Below are 12,204 nucleotides of genomic sequence, written 5' to 3'. Positions count from 1 at the left end.
ATTATGTTCAATGTGTTCACGTCATCCGCACTACAGTAGAGATTTGGTTCGATGTGTATACAAGTCATTCGCAACACAATAGAGATTTGATTCGGTGTATAAACACGTCATCCGCACCACAATAGAGATTTGGTTCAATGTGTGTATAGTTTGTCTAAAATAAGAACTCCTCCGGACATTCGTCTGGACTTGTGGCGGTGACTATGGTAACAAGGTATGACTATTTCAAGCAAGGTCAGAGTTTTGCAGTGGTTCGAGAGAAAGGGGGTCTCTTTCTTCTGTCTATTGTGTTAGTCCTAGAGGGAAGCTACCCTCCCTAAAGTGCGCCATTCTTGTTTCCATAGCACCAGACTGCCTCAGACTTTGTGGCGGGAGGTGCTCTTAGCTTAGACAAACTATACACATCATGTACGCCGAAATGGAGATTTGGTTTTTCTTTGATTTTCCAATCATTTACTTATATCAAAGTATTACGTATTTAAAATTTCGTTTCATTTTGACGACTCCTTCTTGGTGTTAACGAGGACCGATACCGCGCACCCTTGATCCGTACGCAGGCAGATCAAAGTGCTCACCCACCTGTTTACTGATCACAGTCAGTGATGCTTGACTACGGTGTTCTACTGGGAACTCGCTTCTTCATCATCAGTCCACTGCGGGACCAAAAAAAAAAAACCGGTGCTGTTCACGCTTAAAACACAGCAAACTCGTATTATTCGTGAGCACAATTATTACAGCTGCAAAACAAACAATTTAGAAATTAAGCTCGTATTAAATCTTTGTCTTAACTAAAAAGAAATGTTTGTTTTTACCAAAAGTAAAAGTTTCTATCATTAAAATTCCTTCACCTATCTTCATTAGAAAAGTGCTAATTAGAAGGTTTAACTTTTTCTGCAATAGAAATTGCTTTGAAAGGGATTATGATACATAAAATCCGCTAAGACTATAATACATCATCACCGAACACTGTAAAGTATTTGAAAAAAACTTCCGAATAAAAAGATTATAATTCCCCCCAACAGTTGTTGATATTTTAATTCATTTTTACAAAGTCAATAAAGAATTTAAAACAAAATGAGATAATTAATGCTGTAGGGAACACTTCAATATCAATTTTAAAACAAATGAATGCTTTGATTATCTAAGAGACAGTTTTAACAATGTAGAAGAAAAAAATCAAATGTTTTGTTTAAGTTTCAATTTAAATTCATTAATGGAAAATTAAGAGGAATGGTAAAACAATTGCAGAAATAATGTTCTTTTCTACACGATATTTATTTTAGAAAAAGTTTATGAAACAATTCAAATACAGATTTTGCAGAAAAGAAATGATTGCGTAGGAAACTTGAAATTTAAGTCACAATTTCTAAGAATTGCAGGCGACTAAACTGTAAAAAGTGGTAGAGACTCAATATTTATTTATTTATTATCTCTTTAATTATTAAATGGTAACTACCCCCGTGACTTACACTTCAAATTATTCATTTTTAGAGTAAAAACATTCATTTTCAATAGTTAACTGAAAACAAATATGCTATAAGAAGTTGCTAATTTGAAACACTTTTAATAAAATTTCGAATTTTATTAGACACTACTTTTTGCATTTTATTTGCCCGAGGCAATTCTACAATTTGGTGTAATCAATATAGAAATAATAGTAATAATAATTACTTATTTTGATGGTTTTTATATTACAATTTCGGATTAATATTAGACGGTCAAATTATTTTATTAACCTGTAAAGAATCAGAATTTGTGTGGAACAACAGAAACTTGGAGGTACGATTCTGTCAAATCCTAAGTGGGATACCATTAATGAAAGTTAAAAAAAATACATAAAAATATTATTTAAGGCATTACTTTTTTAACGAGTTGAATTACATACAGAGATAAATTTAAAGCAAATGCATTTTTGCTAAGTGAGTTCTTGGCGATAAAACTTGGAAGATAGATTCTTTTCGGTTAAAATGAATGAAAAGCGCGTATCGACATATATCAAAAAATATTTCTATTTCAACACATTTCCCGAAAAGTTGAACACATTACATAAATTATAAAAGTTTGAAATGAAGATAAAACAAAGGAAAAGTACAGACATATGAAAAGGGGGGGGGGTGAAAATAATAATAAAAAAATAACAAACAACAGGGGAAAAAAAAGGATAAATATTTTAAACTTTGTCCCCAGTGTTTCGCGTCATTCCCTCACAACAATGTTCTTATCACCTGCAATCTTCTTAGAATAAAAATATTTTAATAAAAACTTCAGAAGTTAACAACTGGCATCATAGAGCAAAATTGCAGTATGTTTCCATCTTCAACTTAAAGAAGCTTTGCTGTGGAATAAATTTGAATGAATCAAACCAGGTAAAATTTTTTGCATTCGTCATTCCCTCATGTCATTTTTTAGAGTAAAATAAAATACAACTTCATCGAGAAAGTGGATAATTATATGTTGCTTTCTTGTATGAATATAATTGTATGCGATTGACTTCAGAAATTAATTAGGCCTAACTGTTATTTTTAAATTTTATTGAATTCGTCATTCCCTCACTAGTGTATAAAGTGAGGGAATGATTCAAGATGAGTATATTATCAAATTTTTTTTTGTTCAATCGTGCCAGCCAATTTTATTTCCCAAACCTGTAAAAACTATTAAATATATAAGACTAAATTATAATAAATATTAGATATACTTAGTATGTTATAATTTTCAAACTTTAGGTAGATGTAACTTAGATAAAAACATGTATTAAAATAAAATATCATTCCCTCACTATTAGTGTCATTCCCTCACTTTTTAAATAGTGAAAATAATTAATTTACTTATTAATTAATTTGAAAAATAAATTAAAAAATTAATAAATAAATTTATTAAATTATTTAATTAATTTATTTAATTAATTAATTTATAATATTAATTAATTATTAATTATTATAAATTAATTAATTATAAATTAATTATTTAAAAAACTAATTAATTTAAATATTAAGTATAATTTATAGGATATATACTTTCTTTATAATGCCATTACATATTTCTATTAATATAAAAAGTTTCAGAGCTTTTTATTCACTTTACTTTTTTGGGATTTTATGAACTGAAAAATGACAGTTTTCGTGAGAATGACCCATATATATATATATATATATATATATATATATATATATATATATATATATATATATATATTTATATAGCACAAAAAAAAGAAGAGAAAAACGAGGAAAATTAATAAGTTTTATTAACTGCGCATAAGCTGCAAGTATATAGAACTCATAAAATAAGCTAAAATATTGAGAAAATATGGAAAATAATAAAAATTAATGACAAGGGAAGAAAATTATTAAAAATAATTTTTCAAAAGTATTTAAAAAATAATTTCTGATATAAAAAAATAAATTAAAAATCCGGAAATCAAAACAAAGATACAAACAAAAATAATGTGAGGAGCACTGAAAAAAAAATTGAATTTTTTTTGAGTGCTCCTCACCCTATTGTATTGATATATTTTGCTTTGGCTATATTAATACAATATTAGAAAGCACTCCTTTTTGCGGATATAATCGTGTGGGCTGATGAAGAGTATATATCTTTTCTTTGTTTTGATTTCCAGATTTTTAAATTTTTTTTTTTTATATCGGAAATTATTTTTTTAAATACTTTTGAAAAATTATTTTTAATAATTTTCGTCCCTTGTCATTATTTTTTATTATTTTCCATATTTTTTCAATATTTTAGCTTATTTTATGAGTTCTATATACTTGCAGCTTATGCGCAGTTAATAAAACTTATTAATTTTCTTCGTTTTTCTCTTTTTTTTTTTGTGCTATGTTATAGTGATTATATTTAAAGCAGCTTTAGCGCTTGATATTATCTACTATTACTTTTTGTTTCTGTTTTTGGTTCGGTTCTGTTTTCAGTGTACTATATATATATATATATATATATATATATATATATATATATATATATATATATATATATATATATATATATATATATATATATATATATATATATATATATATATATATATATATATATATATATATATATATATATATATATATATATATATATATATATATATATATATATATATATATATATATATATATATATATATATTCAAAATTTTGAAATCCTGTAAGATCGTGCATGTACTGGCAAAAATGCAACAAAAAATTTGTTCGCTATTGCAATTAAATCAAGCGAGATATATTAATGGATTTTTTTCGAAGAATTTAGAATACTTTATTCTAAATAGATTCGAGATTCTCGAATTTTCTTTTTTAAAAAAAATAATAAAATATGATTTTTTAAAGCTTTTCATTAACCAAAATATTTTACAAAAACTCCTATTCTACAATTGTTTCGAATTGAAATGTCCTTTTTTACATTCAAAAAAATAGACGTATTTTTTATTTAATATTTTTCAAATTTAGCAGAAAACCCCACAAAATATTAGAAAAGATAATCTTAATTGAACTAATTACTGGGAAAGATTTATGATGATAGAAGTACATTGTCATAAAAGTTTAAATGCAGGTTGTTAATGACAAACAATTATCATCCTAACAGCTTCTGCTCTTTTAAATAAACGTTTTTAAACAATGTTCTCAACGCATGAGCATATAACACGGAGCTCTTGAACTAAACTCATTCACAAAACTACTCTGATTAGTAAAAAAAAAGGTAAAAAAAAAAAACTACGGAAAGCGGGTCTCCAAACTTAACTTTTACATTTGAGATAAGAATAACAACAGAATAATTTTTTTTGCTCTCCTCATTTAGAACTTAGAACACAGCAATTCATTAGAAGTGGGAGGTAGTATTTTTTGCGGTATTATCAAGGGATATGTAAATTAGTAAATGAAATTGTGGGCTGTTCTCTGTGATTAATTCCGTCTCACTTTGGTGCCTAAACTGAATGTGGGCTCTTCTAGGAATTTATGTGACATTTCGTATTAATTGCAACTTTTCTCATATTTTGTCGTTACAGCGGTAATTTTTTTTTAATTCCTCAACATAACAACAGAGGCGTAACTAATGGTTTAAGTAAAAATACCTTTTTTACGTTTCGAAGTATTATTTTAGGGTAAAGTTAATCAACAGCTAGTACACGTTTTAGTTGTTGAAGGATTTGATTCTGACTTTAATTCTATAATCAACCATTTTTTATTGATTTTATTTGAAAAAGAAATTGATGCTAAAAATAAGTGACAATGGTTCCGGTTATTAGTTGTTACAAAAAAAGGGTAACTCTTAAATACAATTATCTATTGCTCGCCAAGACATATGTTCGTTTTCGTACTTTTTGAGAAACGTTTTTGTTAGTGGTAGCACAGCTTCCAAATTGTATTTTGCAAAGTAGTAGCAAAATAACAATTAGAAAGGGAAAAATTTTCAAAACTTTAATACTTGAAATCGTAATTATCAATATAATAGATATTATCAAGTGATATATAAGTTAGTAAATTAAATTATGGCCTGTTTTCTGTGATTAATTCCGTCTCACTTTGGCTATTTTAGAATTTTTTATTATTTTAGGGTAAAGTTAATCAACCGGCTAGTACACGTTTTAGTTGTTGAAGGATTTGATTCTGGCTTTAATTCTATAATCAACCATTTTTTATTGATTTTATTTGAAAAAGAAATTGATGCTAAAAATAAGTGACAATGGTTCCGATTATTAGTTATTACGGAAAAAGATAATTCTTAAATACAATTAATTACTGCTCGCCAAGACATATGTTCGTTTTTGTACTTTTTGAGAAACGTTTTTGTTAGTGGTTGCACAGCTTCCAACTCGGATTTTGCCAAGTAGTAGCAAAATAACAATTAGAAGAGGAAGAATTTTCAAATCTTTTAACTATTTCGTCAATACTTAAAATCGTAATTATCAATCTCATAAATATTGTCAAGAGATACGTAAATTAGTGAATGAAATCGAGAATTGTTGCTTGTGATTAATTTCATCTCACTTTGGTGCCTAAACTGAATGTGGGCTTCTCCAGGAATTTATGTGGCATTTCGTATTAGTTGCAACTTTTCCCATATTCGGTAATTTCTTTTAATTCCTCAACATAACAGCAAAGGCGTAGCTAATGGTTTCAGTAAAAATACTTTTTTTACGTTTCGAAGTATTATTTTATTGTAAAGTCATTCAACAGCTGGTACACGTTTTAGTTTTTTAAGGATTTGATTCTGGCTTTAATTCTATAATCAACCATTTTTTATCGATTTTATTTGAAGAAAAAATTGATGCCAAAAATAATTGACAATGGTTCCGGTTATTAGTTATTACAGAAAACGATAACTCTTAAATACAATAAACTATTGCTCGCCAAAACATATGTTCGTTTTTGTACTTTTTGAGAAACGTTTTTGTTAGTGGTAGTACAGCTTCCAACTTCCATTTTTCAAAGTAGTAGCAAAATAACAATTAGAGAAGGAAGAATTTTCAAATCTAGTGTGTCGAATAGCGTTAACTATTTCGCCAATACTTAAAATCGTGATCATCATTATAATAGATATTATCAAAAGATATGTAAATTACTGAATTAAATCGTGGACTGTTGCTTGTGATTAATCCCTTAAGAGCGCGCTAAACAGGCCAAACTGTGCACACTCGAGATAATTCGAGCGGCGTAGTATTCAATGCTGCTATAATTTTTCACACTCGAATATAATCGAGAATTGAAAATAACAGTGGGAAAGCTAAGAATAAGAATCTTTTATTGATATTTATCATTTACATAGGATTGTAAGATATAACTCTTATTTATTCAAGGATAAAATATATAGCCTTTTTCCACGGAACAAAAGCGCAGTATATCAAAATTGTCTTCCAAAAGAAAAGACAATGTTCTAAAATTTGTTTTTTTGTATAAAAAAATTGATTTTTTTGGCCGGTTTCTTTAAGCGTTAAGGGGTTAATTCCATTTCACTTTTGTGCCTAAACTGAAAGTGGGCTCTTCCAGTAATTGGCATTTCATATTAATCGAAACTTTTCTCATATTTTGTCGTTCCAATGGCTATTTTCGTAAAAATTCTTGAACAAAACAAATCAATTATTGATTACGTTTTGAATAAAAATGAAACAAAATTTCAAACTACTATTTTTAGATTTTATATTTTAGTACAAATATAATTCCAATAATCTAAAATTTTGTTTTTATCAACTATTAGATTGTTTTTTACAATTAAAAAGCACCAAAATATATTTTTGCTTGCATTTAGAGCTTTAGAAATTAAATACATAAAAAGGACATAGTATTCCCATCTGTGTCAAAGGTTAAAATATGAAATATAACGAAAACTCAATTAAATAAAAACTGTAAAAAATATTTCCAAAAATAAACTAATAAATTACTAAAAAAAATTTTCAAATTTATCTTCATGTTTAAAAAATGTCATAAGGTAAATCTTCATTTCTTCGTATATTAATTTAATGTCTTTTATTTAGAGTTTTGTCAGTATAAAATATTGGGTAATAAATTTTGCACGTACAAGATGTAAAAATGTCCTTTTCTTCTAAAATGTTTCCCTACTTTTGTTGATATAAATAGTCCGTTTCCCCACTCGTTTCAGAGAATCTTTTTTTCTGAAATAAAAAAGCATCAATTTCAGTAATTAGGTAGAAAATTCATCAATATTTTGAAAAAACCATTTTTTTTAAGAAAGAGGAAATATGGAAATATACCTAGACTCAAATACTTAAAGATAAATATTTAAAAGGTTTGGTGTGTTTATACCATAAATTATTAATAAGTAATATTAAATTAAAATTTTACATAAGAACTTTCATGTAAATATTGTGTTTGAATAAATAAGACTATGACATTTTTGTTTTACTTTATTTATGTTGATTAAAATTGTGAAATTTAAAAATTACAATTTTCAAAAATATTACTGATCAGATTAAATACTCAGTTATGTATTATTGCATATTATTCTAAAAATAAGATATTAAGGTTTTATATTTTTAATATAATAATTTGTAATAAAATTAGCAAATAGTTGATATTTTATATTTTAAAAGAAATATGTCTTCGGAAAATGTGTCATGATATTTGGAACATCTATTTTTGTACCGCTAATTTGGTAGAAAATAAAATTATTAAGGCTTCAACTTCTTTTAATATAATGATTTAACAAGACGAATGGGAAAAAGGCCGCTAACTGCCCCAGGCGACCAGATATATTTCGATGATGATGATGATAATATAATAATTTATATTCATAATAATAAATTAAAGATTGATATTTTATGCTTGAAAAGAATGCGCAAATGCGGGTTTGTTTTATCAAAAAGACTTTCAAGCAGAATAGTTTGTCCTAATGCTTGATCCAGGAGTTCCCTTGTCTTCTGGATTGGCTTCAAAATTTCAAGGCTACGGAGTTAAACATTAAGAGTGGTGAATTCAGAATAAGGTCCATTGTTCAATGCCGGATATAAAATAAAAATAAAATAGTTTCATATTTATCTTTTAAAAAGAAATCGTTCTCTTTTTCGTTATCATGTTCGTTTTTTAAAATATAAAGAAGGGAACTAAATTGTTTCCCTTTTAGCATTTATTTCAAAAAATAAAGATGTGATCGTGTTAATTAAGATGTGATATTAGCATAAAATTTAATACATTGATTTCACATAATGACGTTGCAATTTGTGAAAACTGAATGTGGTAACTAATAATAGAAATTTTCCACTCAGGATGAGCACAGATGGTTACCACTTTTTTAATCGAAGAATAATTGAGAAATTATTTTCCAGGTGATAGGGAAAAGTACATAAGTTTTAAGGTAAATAAATATTTTTTAATCCTTTTATCAAAACTTCCGATCAAACTTGGTCTGTTTGAACTTTCGGATGTTCATTAAAATGTTTTTATACGTAATGTTACTCAACATTCTTTTAATTAAAGCCACATTAACTTTGTTATATCTGGGAAAAATATTTTTTGAAATCAGCGGAAATTATGTAGTATTTGGTGGGTATATACTATTAGTTAAAATTTTAAAAAAGTATTAAATTAAGGATAAATTTTCATGATGTGCGTTCAACCGCGTATATTATCTAAATGTAAAGAAAAGTTTTTTTTTAATGGAATTAATAAATAAAAAGAATAAAAAGGAGTATAAAAGTGCAAAAAAGAACTACAGGAGTACAAAAAGTTATAATCGATACTGTACAAAAATAATTAATTTTTTTAAGCATTATTCAGAATCATTAACATTTTTTAAAACGAAATAAAATAAATTTCCAAAAAAACATTTCGAAGCTTCTTCATTAAGGTACCATTATTACTTTGTATCGAAATATATTAATTTTTAGCTTTCAATTTACCGAAAAATGTTGAAAGTTTTTTCTCACATCAGACATATCTCATTTACGTTAAAAAGTCATAGGGTGAATTTGTTTTATTTTGATTTCATAGTTTTTGAATGATTTATTTATAATTCTCAGAAATTTTGACCTTCCACGTTTTTATATTTTTGAGAAATGAAGAATATTTTAAAGGTTCAATTTTTTACTTAACATTTCCGAGTCAAGCTGGCTTGAAGTAAATGTGTGGGAAGATGGGAGTGAGTAGCACTTAGTAGATTTTGTTCCACTTAGTAGATTTTGTCGCACTTAGTAGATTTTTCTTAGTAGATTAGATATAGAGTGTTTGTTTTAGAAAGGGGTGACACAGGTTCGAGTTCCACCGATGGCTGGCTGGTGAGAATTCTGCTCCCAGCTTGTACTGCCAATTATCGTGCAATATCCTCACCGGATCATGGGTTAGAATCCCCTTACCATCGGGTTAACCATGGGAGTTTTTCGAGTGTTTCCACGTAGCGCAATTGCGGGTCAGTTCCATTAAATAGCCCTCCACGAAGACTAGTTTCCTGCAATGCATGATCCAGGAGTTCTTTCGTCTTCTGGGTTGAATTCAAAATTGCAAGGCTATGGAGTTGAGCACTGATAGTTGTAAACTCTGTATTAGATCGGCTGTTCCTCGCCGGTTATAAAGTAAATCATTTATAAGAGTTGATATATTTACATGAACGATTTCATGAATCTGAACCGGAAAGATATACTTGATATAAAATTGATGATAGTCTCATTCATATGAATACCGATTTTTTTACTTAACCACATGAGTTCCACACCACCTCTACAAAGCACTTGAAAATGCGTTTTTGCTATCATTTTGAGGTTTTTTTATTTTTATTTTTTTCCTATTTATTTATTTATTATGTTCCGTATCACTCTTAGCTTCTATGGCGTTTTTTTCCCAGCTTTGTTTTTTACCTTTACTTTCCACTTCTTTCGTTTGCATCTTATTGTTTTTAGTTTCAAATCTTTTACTTTTATTTTCACCTTAATTTATAATCACCTTTATTTTCCTCATTCGGGTCTAGCGAGTCTTGAAGATGGGTGCCAGTTGAATCTCTACTAAACAAAAAGTATCATTTTGTGAAGATCTGTAACTTTCGTTACTAAACTACTTTTTGATTTGAAATCCCAACACCCCAATCAGGGCTGAAGGCATATATCAAGATGGAAAAGAGCATAAATTGGTACGAAAGACATTTAATTGTAGCATTATTTTTCGAGAAAAATGAAATATCCGTGACTACAAGATTTTTTTTACAATTATAGCATATTTATTAAACTGCTTCTTTCTCGCGAATAAATAGATAATGTTCAATAGTTTGATTAAAAAGAATAGATTTGACTCTCCCGAAAACTATTTGTAACCGAAATAGTTTAACTACCAGCTTTTCCGTCTCGCTTTCACACCTGATTCCAAATGGCTAAAATCAGAAGCTTGTACAAATGCAACTCAAATATTGTCCTCCCCATGATATTAACAGGGATGCCAAATGCTCCGCTATCTGCAAAAGCTTTAATAAATTGGTAGCGAATGAAATAGTTAAACTTGTAGTATAAGGGAAATTATGTCTACTCTTTAAAAGTGTTACCCAAAGGCATACCCTCCAACTGCTACGGAATTTCCGTAGTTTCAGAAATCTTCTTTTCAGACGGTAGCAAGATTAATGTCTTAATATTTAAAAAAAATAATTTTAGCGTAACTTGTCCACTATTACTTATAAAAGTGCAGGCCATATGGCTAGATTCTTAAGTTCTGATAAAAGTTTTATGAGAGATCCATTTGCTTTAAAAATTTCTACTTTGGTTTGCTACCACCAGAAAGAATTATTTTCAAAATCCTCATAAGTTGGAGGGTATGCCCAAAGGTAATTGCAATAAAGTTTCTGTTCATATGGAACTTTAAATAATTGATATGTAGTGGCGGAAAAATTACTTAAAATGCAAAATGCTAAACTAAAAGTAACTTAGTTACCACAATAAGATATCTTTTTACAAAGTAAACGGATATTTTATTTATTTATTTAATATTATTTATTTATTTAATAATTCATTTTGCGTTGTCTGGTAAGCACCTTGTGACCAAAGTCACGGATTTGAGCAACATTATCCACGCCCCACTGCCTTATATTCTCGATCATAGGATAGGTTACATTCACACACAACAGAAGACAACACACAGAGAGAAACATCCATGCTCTAAGTGCGATTCAAACCAGCAGCCGTTCGACTCTTAGTCAGGCACGCTAACCACTCGACCGGCAAGTAGACAAAGATGCCAACTGCTCCGGATAGCGAATTGACAACAAAATGTTTCAAAGCACAGTAGAGAACTACAAACTAAAATTTGCAGATTTTAATTTAATTTTGCCATTTTCTAAGAAGGCTAAACTGTAACAAAGTGGTGAGAAAAAACCCTATGAAACGAACTTACTAAAACAAGTATCATACACTAATAGAAAAACCACTCGAAAATATTTATTCACTGTCTGGAGCAAATTATTATAGCTTTTAATACGTCCTGGTAGTCAAGCTTCTATAATTTTTCCAAAACTAAGCCATATATGAAATGATTTTACTAGAAGTTTTAAATCTTTCCCGGTTTATAAACTGTCCTGCTTATGTTTCAAATTAAATAATACTGTGGTGTAACTACCACTACCATTATTAAACATTACTATATAAAACTTGCTAAATCTAAACCAATCCTGAAATAAAATTTGAATGCCACAGGTTGGCATTGTGGATAGCTCCATTTTGCCACAATACCAGTAATCAAGAGATATTATCTCTTGATTTCTTAAAAGAAAGCAAAGTGA

Source organism: Parasteatoda tepidariorum, chromosome 5, assembly GCF_982258835.1.
Source record: "Parasteatoda tepidariorum strain Cologne lab strain chromosome 5, Ptep-v5.0, whole genome shotgun sequence".
Taxonomy (NCBI): domain Eukaryota; kingdom Metazoa; phylum Arthropoda; class Arachnida; order Araneae; family Theridiidae; genus Parasteatoda; species Parasteatoda tepidariorum.
Note: the sequence above shows the minus strand (reverse complement) of the source record.